At 44.0% G+C, this 18265-nt stretch overlaps 1 protein-coding gene across 1 annotated transcript in view; it reads right to left on the bottom strand.

Moving 5' to 3' along the window:
* Positions 1 to 15597, bottom strand: part of dlgap1a (discs, large (Drosophila) homolog-associated protein 1a) — a 142294-nt gene extending 126697 nt beyond the window's left edge. Inside the window, exon 1 of the mRNA XM_088350175.1 lies at positions 15440 to 15597. The gene's annotated coding sequence lies outside the window, so the exon portion shown is untranslated. The remainder of the gene's footprint in view (positions 1 to 15439) is intronic.
* Between the last annotated feature and the right edge of the window lie 2668 nt (positions 15598 to 18265).

The raw sequence follows: 18265 nt of genomic DNA, 5'->3' as shown, positions 1-18265 counted from the left end.
ATGCATGACTGCTCCATTTCCCGTAAAATTAAGCTTGTGTGAGAAACATTACGCTTTTGGGTCCTCCTCCTGTTCCGGTTCCTGACAATTTCACCTATAACAAATTGAGTACAGAGGACAGCAATATAGAAAAATTCACTTTCTGAGTGGTAGCAGTACAATTTACAAGAGCGCTTCTCCTGAGCTGTATTTTTGTGGTAATATGAAATTTACTACAGTATAGAAAAATACACCTGTTCAAGAAATAAATTTTAAAGAGCAAATGGGGACACTAATAGACTGCTGGTATGCACAAAGAAAGAGCTTTGAATGATTTAAGAGACAAAATGTAAAAACGCTATATTTTTATCCTTGAGTGGATTGTTTTGATTAGATGATATGAAGAGACATCCCATCTCATCTCATTAGCTGCACCGCTTAACCTCAGTAGGGTCGCGGGGGTGCTGGAGCCCATCCCAGCAATCATCGGGCAGTGGGCAGGGGACACCCTGAACTGGATGCCAGCCAATCGCAGGGCACACAGGGACAGACAACTCGCTCGCTCATTCGCACCTAGGGACAATTTGGACCGGCCAATCCACCTGAAATGCATGTCTTTGGAATGTGGGAGGAAACCGGAGTGCCCGGAGGAAACCCACGCGAGCACGGGGAGAACATACAAACTCCACTGCGCTGCCGTGCTGCCGCATAGAGACATATTACAATATATTTGCAACCTGATGGTATTTTTTTAAAAACTTGAATTAAGTGTATTTTGGTGCTTCCTGCTCGTGTATCCAGGATCCGGTATCCATCCCGTCTCTCCCTTCCTGTCCGGTATCTTGCTTCAATATCCAGTATCCGGTATTGATCCCGTCTGTCCCGCCCTGTCCGGTATCTTGCTTCAATATCCAGTATCCGGTATCGATCCCGTCTGTCCTGTCTTTTCCGGTATCTTGCGCCTATATCCAATATCCGATATGGATCCCGTCTGTCTCCTCCTGCCCAGTATCTTGCTCCAGTCTGCAGTGTCTGGTATCGACGCCGCTTGTCTCTTCCTGTCCAGTATCTTCCACCAGTCTCCAGTGTCCAGTGTCGACCCCCTCTGTCAAATCCTGTCCGGTCTCTTGCTCCAGCCTCCAGTATCCGGTATCCATCCCGCCTGTCTCGTCCTGTCAGGTATCTTGCTCCAGTCTCCAGGATCAAATATCGATCCTGCCTGTCTCGTCCTGTCCGGTATCTTGTGTCCAGTCTCCAGGATTCGGTATCGATCCCGTTTGTCTCGTCCTGTTTGGTATTTTGCTCCAGTATCCGGTATCGATACTGTCTGTCCCGTCCGTTATCTATCCGTGTGTCCTGTATCAGTCCCATCTGTTCTGTCTGTATGTCTGTCTATGTATTATGTCTTTCCAGACAAAATGGGAAGCTATAACAGCTAAAACAATGAAGCCTGTTGGACGCTAACCACAAGACCATGCTGCCTCAAGTCACACCTACTTTATTTACTTGCATTAAAACAGCGTTCCTTCTTCCTTTGAAAAAAAAAAATCACGTACTAAACTGAACAGAAGAGTGAAATTTTTAACCTGTCAATTGGAAGAGAGAAACAAGATCTTGTGTCGGACAAAACAACCTAAGCTAGCATGAACTGAAACCACGCTGTCCATCGATCTCTCGGTACATGCACATAAAGCCATTGTGACAAACCCTGTCATTTTTCAAGTTTCAGAAGAGAGCGTTCTCCCACACGGTCTGTTAACAATGCAGCCTATCCGAGAGCTGTCATCTCTGGCAAACGGGAGCATCGCTTAACACGTCCCGTTCATCACCTTTCCCATGATCATCTAGACAGGGTGTCCCAATAGTCACTACACACTTCATTTTTTTCCCTCATGTTATTTGGAAAGATGTAGTCATCGGCTTATGGAACGACTTGTTGCAATTTTGGGGAGTCATAGACAACAAAACTTATGGAACAACACCTCTCCACTCATTCCTATCACCAACAAGAGCTCGAGCTTCCACTACATTTAGACCTCTTTCCTTCAGCGCACTCATAAGACCATCCAATCACATCAATGGAAGCCTTCCTCTTGGTCTCCTTCCATTTACTCCTGCTCTGTAGACTCTTTTCAACATTCGCTCCTCATCCATCCTCTCCATGTGTCCAAACAAACCGAGCACTCACTTATCCACGCGCTTGCTCAGTTCCACTACTACTCCAGTTCTGTCTCTCACAATTTCATTTCTCAATCTTGTCACTCCTAACATACTCCTCAAACACTTCATCTCAAAAACATTTCATTTCCTTCTCAAATCTGCGTTCAAGCTCCAAGTCTCTGCACCATACAACACAGTCGGCACCATCACACTCTCATACAGTCCCCTCTTAACATCCATACTCATACTCTTGTTACTCATCACTCTCCTCAGAGCACCCAAAACCTAAATATTAAAATATTCTACCTTTAAGAATAATAGTTACCCGGTAATTGGACTCTGGTGGGACCCCTATTAAACACTAGTGGCCCGCTGGAATCTTCCTATAGTTGTCACGGTTGCCCATTGCCCCCACTCGCTCGTTTGGCGCCAGCTGCTGCTTGTTTCCTGATTGGCTTCCCTCCTATTTAAACTCAGTGCTCTCATCCACTCCTTGTCAGTCCGTCAACGAACTTCTGCACTGGCAAGACGTTTATTATGACTCTCCCCGGTAGCGTGCTTGTGTATCCAGCATCCGGCATCGATCCCGTCTGTCCCGTCCTGCCCGGTATCTTGCTTGTGTATCCAGTATCCGGTATCGAACCCGTCTGTCCCGTCCTGTCCAGTATCTTGCTCCAGTATCCAGTATCCGGTATCGATCCCGTCTGTCCCGTCCTGTCTGGTATCTTGCTCGTGTATCCAGTTTCTGGTATGGACCACGTCTGTCCCTTCCTGTCCGGTATCTGCTTGTGTATCCGGTATCAGGTATTGACCCCGTCTGTCCATTCCTGTCCGGTATCTTGCTCCAGTATCCAGTATCGATCCCGTCTGTCCCGTCTTATCCGGTATCTTGATCCCGTCCGTTCCGTGCTGTCCTGTATCTTGCTCGTGTATCCAGTATCAGGTATCGAACCCGTCTGTCCCGTCCTGTCCGGTATCTTGCTCCAGTATCCAGTATCCGGTATCGATCCCGTCTGTCCCGTCCTGTCCGGTATCTAGCTCGTGTATCCAATTTCTGGTATGGACCCGTCATTCCCGTCCTGTCCAGTATCTGCTTGTGTATCCGGTATCAGGTATTGACCCCGTCTGTCCATTCCTGTCCGGTATCTTGCTCCAGTATCTGGTATCTATCCCGTCTGTCCTGTCCTGTCCGGTATCTTGCTCGTGTATCCAGTATCAGGTATCGACCCCGTCTGTCCTGTCCTGTCCGGTATCTTGCTCGTGTATCCAGTATCAGGTATCGACCCCGTCTGTCCCGTCCTGTCCGGTATCTTGCTCCAGCATGCAGTATCCGGTATCCATACCGTGTGTCCCGTCCTGTCCGGTATCTTGCGAGTGTATCCAGTTTCTGGTATGGACCCCGTCTGTCCCGTCCTGTCCGGTATCTGCTTGTGTATCCAGTATCAGGTATTGACCCCGTCTGTCCCATCCTGTCCGGTATCTTGCTCCAGTAGCCGGTATCGATCCGGTCTGTCCCGTCCTGTCCGGTATCTTGCTCGTGTATCCAGCATCAGGTATCGACCCCGTGTGTCCCGTCCTGTCCGGTATCTTGCTCCAGTATGCAGTATCAGTTATCCATACCGTGTGTCCCGTCCTGTCTGGTATCTTGCTTGTGTATCCAGTGTCAGGTATCAACCCTGTCGGTCCGGTCCTGTCCGGTATCTAGCTTGTGTATCCAGTATCAGGTATTGACCCCGTCTGTTCCATCATGTCCGGTATCTTGCTCCAGTGTCCGGTATCGATCCCGTCTGTCCCGTCCTATCCGGTATCTTGCTCGTGTATCCAGTAATAGGTATCGACCCGGTCTCTCCCATCCTGTCCGGTATCTTGCTCCAGTATGCAGTACCCGGTATCCATACAGTGTTTCCTGTCCTGTCCTGTATCTTGCTTGTGTATCCAGTGTCAGGTATCAACCATGTCTGTCCAGTCCTGTCCGGTATCTAGTTTGTGTATCCAGTATCAGGTATCGACCCCGTCTGTGCCGTCAGGTCCGGTATCTTGCTCCAGTATGCAGTATCCGGTATCCATACCGTGTGTCCCGTCCTGTCCTGTATCTTGCTCGAGTATCCAAGTATCGACCCATTCTTTCCTGCCCTATCCGGTATCTGCTTTGTGTATACTGTATCTGGTATCGATCCCGTCTGTCCTGTCCGGCTTTGATCTCGTCTGCCCCTGGCTTCCTGTTTTCCCGCGCCTGACTATTCTGTCTCACTTCGCCGAATCGCTGGCATTTGTGTTGACTGCCCCATTACCGTAAAATAAAGCTTGTGTGAAAACGTTACGCGTCTGGGTCCACCGTCTGTTCGGGCTCTGACAATAGTATAGGAAGGAATGCTGAAGTATTGCTCCTATTATTGCTTGTGTCCCATATCTTTCTTTGTGTCATATGATTTTGTTTTCAAACATATACATAAAATGACATTTTCAGGTTTAATACATCAAAACAAATTATTTTGTAAAATTTTAAATTATTTTGTATTAAAAATATCTCAAAAGGGGATATGATATATGATTAAAAAAGGTTGAGAGAGGATGATAATTGGATAATTGTCAACATATTTTTGTGAAATTAGTGAGAACTTTGACGTTTTCCAATTTTTTGCAGGATTTCCTCAGCGGTCTAACTTCCCACAGCTTTATTTCTAAATGGTAACCATGGCGACTATCCACAGAATGAAGTGTAACAAAGCCTCGAAGCCCTGAGATTGTGCTTCAACTATTTTTATCATCAATTTTCTTGTGTTATCGAGAAGGATCGTTACACAAACGTGATATTGCTACGGGGCAACACAACGAATTAGGTGAACTGCATCGTTAGACCTTTATGTTATAAAAATAGGGTGTTATGAACCAGAACAGGATCAGGACCCAAACCATGACGTATCTCACACAAGCCTTTTATTTACGGGAAATGGGGAGTCATGCACGTTAGGCAGCGGTCTGGCGTGGAAAGACAGAAAGCCAGAGACCGACGAGATCGATTCCAATTGCCCGAGTTGATATCGGACAGATGGGGTCGATACCGGACTGGACAGGACAGACAGGATAGATAATGAAACAGGATATCGAAATTAAACAGGACAAACTAGACGGGAACGAAACTGGAAACCGATATTAAACAGGACAAAATAAACGGGAACAATACCGGACAGTCATTCTCGATTTTCTGAACTGGAACCGGATCAGGACCCAAACGCGTGACGTATCTCACACAAGCCTTTTATTTACGGGAAATTGGGAGCTATGCACGTTAGGCAGCAGTCTGGCGTGGAAAGACAGGAAGCCAGAGACCGACGAGATCGATTCCAATCGCCCGAGTTGATATGGGACAGATGGGGTCGATACCGGACTGGACGGGACAGACAGGATAGATATTGAAACAGGATATCGAAATTAAACAGGACAAAGTAGACGGGAACGAAACTGGAAACCGATATTAAACAGGACAAAATAAACGGGAACAATACCGGACAGTCATTCTCGATTTTCTGAACTGGAACAGGATCAGGACCCAAACACGTGACGTATCTCACGCAAGCCTTCTATTTACAGGAAATGGGGAGTCATGCATGTTAGGCAGCGGTCTGGCGTGGAAAGACAGGAAGCCAGAAACCGACAAGATCGATTCCAATTGCCCGAGTGGATATCGGACAGATGGGATTGATACCAAACTGGACGGGACAGACAGGATAGATAATGAAACAGGATATCGAAATTAAACAGGACAAACTAGACGGGAACGAAACTGGAAACCGATATTAAACAGGACAAAATAAACGGGAACAATACCGGACAGTCATTCTCGATTTTCTGAACTGGAACTGGATCAGGACCCAAACGCGTGACATATCTCACACAAGCCTTTTATTTACAGGAAATGGGGAGTTATGCGCGTTAGGCAGCAGTCTGGCGTGGAAAGACAGGAAGCCAGAGACCGACGAGATCGATTCCAATCGCCCGAGTTGATATCGGACAGATGGTGTCGATACCGGACTGGACAGGACAGACAGGATGGATAATGAAACAGGATATCGAAATTAAACAGGACAAAATAGACAGGAATGAAACTGGAAACCGATATTAAACAGGACAAAATAAACGGGAACAATACCGGACAGTCATTCTCGATTTTCTGAACTGGAACCGGATCAGGACCCAAACACGTGACGTATCTCACACAAGCCTTTTATTTACAGGAAATGGGGAGTTATGCATGTTAGGCAGCGGTCTGGCGTGGAAAGACAGGAAGCCAGAGACCGACGAGATCGATTCCAATCGCCCGAGTTGATATCGGACAGATGGGGTCGATACCGGACTGGACAGGACAGACAGGATAGATAATGAAACAGGATATCGAAATTAAACAGGACAAACTAGACGGGGACAAAACTGGAAACCGATATTAAACAGGACAAAATAAACGGGAACAATACCGGACAGTCATTCTCGATTTTCTGAACTGGAACCGGATCAGGACCCAAACGCGTGACGTATCTCACACAAGCCTTTTATTTACAGGAAATGGGGAGTCATGCATGTTAGGCAGCGGTCTGGCGTGGAAAGACAGGAAGCCAGAGACCGACGAGATTGATTCCAATCGCCCGAGTTGATATGGGACAGATGGGGTTGATACCGGACTGGACGGGACGGACAGGATAGATAATGAAACAGGATATCGAAATTAAACAGCACAAACTAGACTGGAACGAAACTGGAAACCGATATTAAACAGGACAAAATAAACGGAAACGAAACTGGAAACCGATATGAAACAGGACCAAATAAACGGGAACAATATCCGACATTCATTCTCGATTTTCAGAACTGGAACCGGATCAGGACCCAAACGCGTGACATATCTCACACAAGCCTTTTATTTACAGGAAATGGGGAGTCATGCACGTTAGGCAGCGGTCTGGCGTGGAAAGACAGGAATCCAGAGACCGACGAGATCGATTCCAATTGCCCGAGTTGATATCGGACAGATGGGGTCGATACCGGACAGGACGGGACAGACAGGATTGATAAAAATAAACTAGACGAACTAGACGGGAACGAAAACCGGATAGAATAATAAACAGGACAAAAATAGAGGAGAACGAACTGGAAACCGATATTAAACAGGACAAAAATAAAGAGTATTGATTTCCATTTCCAATGAACTGGAATTAACTTGGCAGTGACAGCAGAAATGCAAAAGGAGTCTTTTCAGAGCTGACACTCTGCCCACACTCTTCTCATCACCAGTTGGTCCTCTTGAATTAGAAGCATGCACGGTTCTCTTGTCCTCTCATCTACAGCCACGGGCGACAATCTGACTCAAAGCTCACAACTTCTCACTCAAGCGGAAGAAGATAAGGCCGACAAATCCCAGCCAAGGATGACTGCACCGCATCACACTCGGCATCGCTGGAGTCTTACATTTCCTTCGAGCTGCGGATGAGAAAACCTGCCCGGCAGCCTCGTACCTGTCCACCTGTACGTTTTTGCCGTACAAAGTACGTTTATCATGCGTTTTAAGAAGAAAATCTGTACGGAAAAATGTAAATTTGTCAATGATGGGTACCGTATACACCGACTATCACCAAACGGCAAATCGATCAAGTCAAACGAGTTCGCCGCGGTAGCCTCTATCTCGGTATCGTTTTTTTCCCTTGCAAACGAAGCGAGCGGTTTGATGCTACTGTGCACATGTGTCTGCCGCCTGGGGATTTCCCATCATGCATCATTCCGTGGTAGTTGTGTAGTGAAAGGAAGTCCATCTCTTTTTAGAAAACCGGCTTTTTCGGCTCAACTCATTAAAGAGAGTCGGCTCTCAAACGGCTCACTTGCTTTGTATAAATAAGAAAAAAAAGAAGTATAAAAGGAGAACATGAAAAAAGACAGGTTTGTGGTTATCCCTTTAAGAAGTACATTACCAACAGGGTTGGGTAGGGTTACTTTAACTTGATTACTTTCAATTACCTTTGGATTACTCCAATACCAAATATGCTAATAAAAGACAAAATAAACTAAATATGAATAAAATGACTAAATTTCGTGCAGGCTTTGGGAGTAACGGATTACATGGAAAAAATGATGATTCATTTTGTTTCTGTCGCATTTTATGTTAGTTTTGCCGGAGATGAAAGAGATCAAAGCCAGGAGAGAAAGCTTACCACGTGTTGTGAGTCATCATTTAATTCATATTTAGTTTATTTTGTCTTTTATTAGCATATTTGGTATTGGAGTCATCCAAAAGTCATTGAAAGTAATCCAGTTAAAGTAACCCTACCCAACCCTGATTATCAACAATAATTAAATGCAGAAAATGAATTCATAATTTGAATAAGAAAATGTATTAATTGATTTAATTATATTTTCATGTATTTTTTCCTTCTACAGTGAACGTCCAAGCTACTTCATTTTTTAACTTTTTTTATAATAAATCTCATTTATGTCGAGCAACTCAGTATCTAACAAAAAATGTTAATTAACCATATTTATGATATAATGAAACACATGTACAATATGACATGTTAAACTACATTAATAAACATGTTTGAAAAAAAATATGGTGTAAGATTATTTTGTATTTTGTAGGGGAAAATACAACATTTTGTTCATTTTGTTTGGATGTCCCTAAAAAATACAAACCTCCCACCCAGTGGAGTTGTCACCGAAAAAAACGAAAGACATTCCTGGATGACGTTTATGCAGTCTCATTACCATCAAAGGCTCGAGGAGGGAAACGTCTTTGAGACTCATTCATTAGTCACATGCGTTCACTCTCAAGGCCCGGGGTCGGGAACGTATGGCTGGCGAGTACATCTGGCCCTAAAATAGGGGCCAGGCTAATCCTTTTGTATCACTACAATTGCAGTATATGCGAAGCTGAAGCGACACAGTGGTTCTAGAATATATAGGCCTAAATTCCAACCCTAGTTTACAGTCACTGTGTTAGATAGATAGATAGATAGATAGATAGATAGATAGATAGATAGATAGATAGATAGATAGATAGATAGATAGATAGATAGATAGATAGATAGATAGATAGATAGATAGATAGATAGATAGATAGATAGATAGATAGATAGATAGATAGATAGATAGATAGATAGATAGATAGATAGATAGATAGATAGATAGATAGATAGATAGATAGATAGATAGATAGATAGATAGATAGATAGATAGATAGATAGATAGATAGATAGATAGATAGATAGATAGATAGATAGATAGATAGATAGATAGATAGATAGATAGATAGATAGATAGATAGATAGATAGATAGATAGATAGATAGATAGATAGATAGATAGATAGATAGATAGATAGATAGATAGATAGATAGATAGATAGATAGATAGATAGATAGATACTTTCCGTCGTACCGTACACAGAAAACACTTTAACCAGTTGTAGTTCAGCTCAATTGACAGAACAGTTGACTAACTTGCGTAAAGACTGATTTTATTTCATTATTACAGTATTTTTAGTCACAGTACCAGAGACAAATGTTGGCCTGGAGAGTTATGGGCGCCACCAGGCTGTACTTGCCCGAGACAAACCACAGAAAATGGTGCCCGTACCATCCTAGCGGTCAATTGATCCAAACAACCAACCAATTAACCAACCACCCATTAACAAACCAACCAACTAACCAGAGATAATTTATAATGTCGTTTTGTTTCATATGTTATTGTCATTGTAACATGTATTGGGTAGAGAGAGAGAGAGAGAGAGAGAGAGAGAGAGAGAGAGAAAGAGAGAGATACTTTATTCATCCCTGTAGAGAAATTCACACTTCCAGCAGTATCCTTGTGTTGACTATTAACAGATTAACAGGATGGCCTCGGGGTGCTGTGTTGTAGTCTAGCAACAGCGGAGTGGATGATGTCACACGCTAGGCCAAAAGTTTGACATCCCTGCAGCAGATGGAAATCTTTGTGCCCAGGGTTACACCACCTCGTGTTCACGTAGATAGCGAGCCCACCTCCTCCTTTTGTGTCTCTGTCTGCCGTAACAGCGCTGAAGCCGGGTAGCTCCACATTAGCGTCCGGGATGCTATACGTGAGCCACGTTTCCGTAAAACACAGCAAACTGCACTCCCTGGACGCGTTGATGTTTTTCACCAGCACAGTCAGTTTGTCGGTCTTATTTGGTAGAGAGTTCACATTTACCATGATTACGGACGGTACCCAAGACTTACAACGCCGCTAGCCACTTAGCTAGCTCCGGCTCTGCATCCACGATAGGGCCTCCTCATCACGCCGGCGCGAGAATTCTACAGGGCAAGGAGTTGATTCCTCAAATAAACGCATTTTTGTGTGTTAAAACCCATAACAATAGGATAGAAAGTATTCCAAAGTCTAGTTGTCAAACGGGACGAAAACACAAGAAGATAGAAGCAGACACTTAAAACAATAAATCACAAAAAAGAGCAAAATAACACTGAGCTGCTGGAAAGGCTGCCGCTCGCGGCGTCGCCTATAATGTAAAAAAATATCATCAGACTCCATTCTGGCTTTGTGTCTCTAAGGAATCCTGTATATGAAAGTTCATTACACAATGTAAGTTAGCTGCTGAGACACTTTATAAGGAAAACCCACAGAGCAAACTGTAAACGACCGAAGAAGCCAGCCAAACACTTTGATTGGGTGAGATGTAGGTGTTGGTGGATCTCTGCAGACATGGATCTCTGCAGACATAGCTCTCTCTCTCTCTCTCTCTCTCTCTCTCTCTCTCTCTCTCTCTCTCTCTCTCTCTCTCTCTCTCTCTCTCTCTCTCTCTCTCTCTCTCTCTCTCTCTCTCTCACCCAGTGCCCTTTGTGCCAAGTATAGCTCTTTTCATGAGTACATCGGGATTGAGATGAAATGTACTATTTTAACACATTTAGACAGGTAGTGCAACGATTGTTTTTTACCACTAGTGGCAGGAGCGCTGTAGTGCATTTACAGAAAGAATGTCATTTTTTCCGTGTCCGTTAGCCCGTGAGTGTCATGATTACCGATGTGATTCACCTGTGCCCGCTACTTTGGCGTCCCCTGTTGTCAGTCCGTCTGCGAACCTCAGTTAACACTAGGCAAGCCTTTTTCGACCCTGACTCCCACCTGTCCCGTTTTGTGCTCCCGTCTGTCCCCGGCTTTGACCCGTTTTTGATCCTGACCTCGTCTGCTCTCCCGTCCTGGCTTTCAACTGTCATGGATGCCATGGCGTCCAATTGGCCGCGCCCGTGAGTTTCGTGGTTGTCATGGTGCCCAATTGGCCCCGCCTGTGTGGCGCCAGCTGCGGCACGTTGAGAGATTGACTTTATGTTTATATAAAGCTCAGCGCTCTCTCGCTTCAGTTGTCAGCCCGTCAAACGAACTTCTGCCCCACAGGACCTGTGTTCTGACTCGGTCCTCTTTTGCTGTTGTTATTTCATAGAGCCTGTTTATCTTTGTCCTGGTTAACTTCGAGTTCCAGTTTTGTTTCTGTCTGTTTTTGTCCTTTTTGTTAATTTCTCTAATTTTTGTTCCCGTCTAATTTTTCCTGTTTATTTTCGTTATCCTGATTCGTTATCGATCTCGTCGGTCTCTGGCTTCCCATCTTTCCACGCTAGACCGGCTGCCTTATGTGCATGACTCCCCATTTCTCGTAAAATAAATTCTTGGGTAAGAACGTCACGCAATTGGGTCCTGAGCCTGTTGTGGTTCTTGACATCGACCTCTTTTTGTCCCAGACTACATCTTCTCTCCTATTCTGGCTTACGACTCGCTATCCATCCCCTGTTGTCAGTCCGTCTGCAAACCTCAGTTAACACTAGGCAAACCTTTCTCGACTATGTTTCCCACCTGTTTTTTGCTTCCGTCTGTCCCCCGGCTTCAACCCGTTTTTAATCCTGACCACGTCTGCTCTCCCGCTCCGGCTTTCAACCTTTTTTGTCCCCGACCGCGTCTACTCTCCGTTCCCGGCTTACGACTCTCTTCCGACCCCGACCACGTTTTTGCTCCCCTGTCCCGGCTACCGAGCCGCTTTTTCCGTCCCTGACACCGCCATTGCTCGCCACGGAAGTTCCACTTCCGGAACACAATGCGAGTATCAGAGCGACTTGCTTCCCACATCCGGCAATCACCGGATCGTGGGCGTAACCCTTTCTCTTACTTCCAATAAAAATTGTGAGAAACGCAACGCAAGTGGGTCCTGTCTCCGTTCTGGTCCTGACACTTTGGTTTTAATGTATAATAGAGTATTTCAGAAATAAATAGACGAATAAATAAATGAGGGATTACTGTATTTGTTGATATGGGACACATGTTTTGGCATTATTATCAATTCATAGATTTGATCAAATCATCAAACGTCAAACAAAGACAAAAAAATGTGTGTCAAAAATGTCTTAAAATAAATGATGTGGCTTTAAAAAAAAAAAGAAACATCAAAATATTTTGCGGGCGGCACGGCGGCGCAGTCGTTAGCGTGTGTGCGGGCACAGTTCTAAGGTCTTGGGAACCTCCTGTGTGGGTTCAAATCCAGCAACCGGACTTCCTGTGCGGAGTTTGTATGTTCTCCCCGTGCTTGCGTGGGTTTCCTCCGGGCACTCCGGTTTCCTCCCACATTCCAAAAACATGCATTTCAGGTGGATTGTCCGGTCCAAATTGTCCCTAGGTGCGAATGAGCGAGCGAGTTGTCTGTCCCTGTGTGCCCTGCGATTGGCTGGCAACCAGTTGAGGGTGTCCCCTGCCCAATGCCCGATGATTGCTGGGATGGGCTCCAGCACCCCCGCGACCCTACTGAGGATAAGCGGTGCAGCTAATGAGATGAGATGAGATGGCAATATTTTGCTTTTATGTCTCTTTGAGTAAATAGGTTCCCATACCTGTCAACCTGTACGTTTTTTCCGTACAAAATACGTTTATTATGCATTTTAAAACGACGTACAAGAAAATCCGTACGGAAAAACTCAAATTTGTCCATGATGGGTACCATCCGGTATACACCGACTATCACGAAGCGGCAAATCAATCAAGTCAAACAAGTACGCCGCGGTAGCCTCTATCTCGGTATCAGGTTTTTTCGTTGCAAACGAAGCGAACGTTTGATGCTACTGTGTGCATGTGTCTGCCTCCTAGGGATTTCCCATCATGCATTATTCCTATCACACGTGAACAAAGCGAAAGCAGAGCAGTAGGCCTATGTTACAACATAGTTTTGAATTTTCTTTGGAAACAATCGAGTCGCAAAGGCAGAACCTGAATCAAACGCCGTAAGTCATTCTGATCCGAAAACTACAGGTGGGGTGGATTGAGTAAATTCGAAATACATGCGGTCTGAAAAAACATCGGATTTCATGTGGTCGTTGGGTAGTGAAAGGAAGTCCGTCTCTTTTTAGAGAACCGGCTTTTTCGGCTCATTCAAGAGAGTCGGCTCTCAAGCGGCTCACTTGCTTTGATGCATTATATTACGAATGATGATGTTGTATAAAGAAGTTAAGAAAAAAAAAGGAAATAATAAAGGAGAAAATGAAAAAAGACCGGTTTGTGGTTATCCCTTTAATCAGTATATTAAAAAACAATAATTTAATGCAGAAAATGAATTCATAATTTAAATAAGAAAATGTATTATTCTATTTCATTATATCTGCATGTATTTTTTCCTTCTACGGTGAACGTCCAAGCGACTTCATTTTTGACTTTTTTTTAATAATAAATCTCATTCATGTCGAGCAACTCACAACAAAATGTTAATTAACGATATATACAGGGTTGGGTAGGGTTACTTTAACTGGATTATTTTCGATTACTTTTGGATGACTCCAATACCAAATATGCTAATAAAAGACAAAAGAAACTAAATATGAATAAAATGATGACTCACAACACGTGGTAAGCTTTCTCTCCTGGCTTTGATCTCTTTGATCTCCGGCAAAACTAACATAAAATGCGACCAGGGTTGGGTAGGGTTACTTTAACCGGATTACTTTCAATGACTTTTGGATTACTCCAATACCAAATATGGTAATAAAAGACAAAAGAAACTAAATATGAATAAAATGATGACTCACAACACGTGGTAAGCTTTCTCTCCTGGCTTTGATCTCTTTGATCTCCGGCAAAACTAACATAAAATGCGACCAGGGTTGGGTAGGGTTACTTTAACCGGATTACTTTCAATGACTTTTGGATTACTCCAATACCAAATATGCTAATAAAAGACAAAAGAAACTAAATATGAATAAAATGATGACTCACAACACGTGGTAAGCTTTCTCTCCTGGCTTTGATCTCTTTGATCTCCGGCAAAACTAACATAAAATGCGACCAGGGTTGGGTAGGGTTACTTTAACTGGATTACTTTCAATGACTTTTGGATTACTCCAATACCAAATATGCTAATAAAAGACAAAAGAAACTAAATATGAATAAAATGATGACTCACAACACGTGGTAAGCTTTCTCTCCTGGCTTTGATCTCTTTGATCTCCGGCAAAACTAACATAAAATGCGACCAGGGTTGGGTAGGTTTACTTTAACTGGATTACTTTCAATTACTTTTGGATGACTCCAATACTAAATATGCTAATAAAAGACAAAAGAAACTAAATATGGATCAAATGATGACTCACAACACGTGGTAAGCTTTCTCTCCTGGCTTTGATCTCCGGCAAAATTTACATAAAATGCAACAGAAACAATTACTCCCCAAGCCTGCACAAAATGTAGTCATTTTATTCATATTTAGTTTCTTTGGTCTTTTATTAGCATATTTGGTATTGGAGTATTCCAAGAGTAATTGAAAGTAATCCAGTTAAAGTAACCCTACCCTACCCTAAATATATATGATATAACGAAACACATGTACAATATAACATGTTAAACTACATAAATAAACACGTTTGAAAAAAATATGGTTATTTTGTATTTTCTAAGGGAAAATACAACATTTTGTAAGGGCATGGAGCCCTGGAGGTTGCCAGGTATGAGTATATCATGCACACACAAAGTATGCAAAAACATGGGCGTTTTGTTAATCCTAATTGACATATTTATCAGGAAATAATGCACACGGCCGCATAGGAGGTTCTCCATCAGTGCGACAGGAACGCCGAACATGCCGATGATGCTGACTGCAAAGATCTACCGAAGGAGTTAACCGACCCAAGGAACCACAAACAAGACCTGGTCCCAGAAGCTTCTCCTCACCAGGTTAAGGTGAGTCATTGATCCATGGTTTCAAAAGTGTCCGTTCCCTCCCGAACGCCGGACCCGTTGAGGAGATGCAAAACGGGGCTTACCTCGTCAAGCTCTTCACATCATCGCAGGAACCTTAAGCATCCACAGACAAGTTCCTTCCTGACCCCGCGTCCGCGCTTGATCACCGGCGGAATGTGAGTGAGAGACGGAGCCGATTTGGGAACCGTCATGTGTGGGCATCAAGTGGCGTAAGGCTGCGGTCAGCGGCGGAGGTGAATAACTCATTTTTCTACACGCTTGTTTCCGGTTTAGGCTTACAAAATAAAAGCATCGCTCTGTTCGTTTCTCGCTGTTTTCTACAATTTTCAAAGAAGGGGTGGGGCCATAACTCTTGCATGGAGAGGAGAGGTGGCCACTTTTGTTATTACCCACTAAAACAGAGATCAGGAGGGAGAAAAGCCCTTAGTCCATGGGCGTAACAAGACCATTTTGGGTGGTGCTCAACCCCCAAATTCAACCCAAGCACAGTGGCACCTCCAGAAAATTTTCAGCAGGGAAACGTATCGCGAAGACTTAATGTTACTAATGATTTAATGTGCATTGTCCATAACTGTTTTGTGAGTTACCCAACAATTTTGTTTTTTTGTGGTATATATACATATATATATATATATATATACTAAGCATAAGGTGTACATTGAACAAAACAAACCCCTGGTGGCGCTATTGCCCAAGCACACCTAAAATAAATCGTGGCATTTTTAAGTCAAGTCAAGTCATGTTTATTTGTTTAGCCTTTAATCTCAAGGGGTCTAAAAGGGCTGCACAGACGACAGATTATTGCAAACTACAGACTATTATGACACCATCCCCTGATCTAAAACCTACATGAGGGCACGGAAAAACTCAAAAAGCTCAGGCAAGTCAAGTCATATTTTTTAGTACAGCCCTTAATCTCAAGGAGTCTCAAAGGACTGCACAGATCACAGATTATTGCAAACTACAGACTATTATGACACCATCCCCTGATCTAAAACCTACATGAGGGCACGGAAAAACTCAAAAAGCTCAGGCAAGTCAAGTCATATTTTTTAGTACAGCCCTTAATCTCAAGGAGTCTCAAAGGACTGCACAGATCACAGATTATTGCAAACCACAGACTTATTACACCATCCCCTGATCTAAAACCTCATAGACTGTCAGACCTAAAACAGGAGGAGGACCCAAATGCGTAACGTTTTCAAACAAGCTTTATTTTACGGGAGTGGGGCAGTCATGCTCGTGAATACAAACGCCAGTGATTCGGCGATCGCTGGGTGGAAGAAGTAAGACAGAAGTCTGGTGTGGAAAAACCGGAAGCCAGAGGCAGACGATATGGATACCAGATACACGAGCAGATACCGGACAGATGGGGTTGATACCGGACAGGTCGGGACAGACAGGATCCATACCAGATAAATGAGCCGATACCGGACAGACGGGGCAGATACCGGACAGGACGGGACAGACAGGATCGATACCAGATACTGGAGACTCGAGTCAGATATTAGATAGGACGAGACAGACGGGATCGATACCGGATACCGGAGACTTACGCAAGATATCGGACAGGATGGGACAGAGGGGATCGAAGACTAATTAGGGAATGAGTGGCAGCTGGGGCTGAAAAGGGTGAACGCATGTCGCAGGGCACACAGGGACAGGTAACTCACTCGTTCATTCACACCTAGGGACAATTTGGACCGGCCCATTAACCTGACATGCATGTTTATAGAACCTGAAACTAGAGTTCTTGGAAGAAACCCACGCAGGAACAGGGAGAAATGCAAACTCTACAACCTCTGCGCCACGGGGCTGTGTGCTAACCACCCACCCACCGTGCCGCCATGTACTTTATCCCATTTGTCCACTAATTGTGTCTCCTGTATTCTCAGTCCAAATGTGTTCCTCTCCATTACAAATAATTCCTCCACAGTACACACCTACTGCTCCACAGTGGGAAGATCTTCTTTGTACCATCACCCTCTGATTACTTTTTTTTTCTAGCCATCAAAATAATTTTTACCAGGTACTCATCTTTATTTCTTCTGTTAGATTCCCCTAATAGCGTACCTTGAATTTTTTGGGTTACCCAATATCCCGCAATTTTCTTCCAAACGAGCCATAATTTGTCCCAGTAGTCTTGTATTCTTGGACAACACCTAAACACCTCTTTCTAAGTGTCAGGACCAGAACGGAATCAGGACCCACTCACGTAACGTTTACCACAAGTTTTATTGAAGGAATGAGGAAGGGGTGCCCCCACGATCCGGTCTTCGCACTCGTACTCGGTTAGTGATCGGAACACAGAAGTGGATCTTCCGTAGCGAGCGATGGCGGTGTCAGGGACAGAAAACTGGTCGGTAGCCGGGAATGGGAGAGCACGACGTGGTCGGGGTCGGAAACGAGTCGTAAGCTGGGACGGGAGAATAGAATAGAATAATGTAGAGCAGGGGTGTCAAACTCATTTTAACTCGGGGGCCACACGATAGAACAAACATTCTGTCGGGGGCCGGACTAGTAGATTAAAGAGAAAGAAAAAGAGGGAAAATAAATAAGAGAAAGAGGGAGGGAAAAGGAGAGAGGGCGGGACAAAGAAAGAGAAAGAGAGAGTGGGAGAGAGCGTGAGAAACAAAAGAGATACAAAGAAAAGTCATGAGAGAGGGGGAAAAAAAGGGAGAGGTAGAAAGAAATCCAAAGAGAAACAGGAAGACAGAAGGAGAGAAAAGAGAAAAGAAAGCGCAAAGGGTAGGAAGATAGAAAGAGAAAAGAGAGAAAAGGAAAAAAAGAAAGTTAGAGCAAAAGAAGTTAAAAAGACAGAGAGAGAGAAAGAGACAAAGAACAACAAAGTAAGAGAAAAAGAGAGACACGGAGAGTGAAAGAGACAG

Source organism: Urocampus carinirostris, chromosome 1 (genome assembly GCF_059441175.1).
Source record: "Urocampus carinirostris isolate Australia breed hairy pipefish chromosome 1, RoL_Ucar_1.0, whole genome shotgun sequence".
In the NCBI taxonomy this organism is placed as follows: domain Eukaryota; kingdom Metazoa; phylum Chordata; class Actinopteri; order Syngnathiformes; family Syngnathidae; genus Urocampus; species Urocampus carinirostris.
The sequence above is the reverse complement of the archived record's forward strand: the minus strand, read 5'-3'. Positions and strand labels throughout refer to the sequence as shown.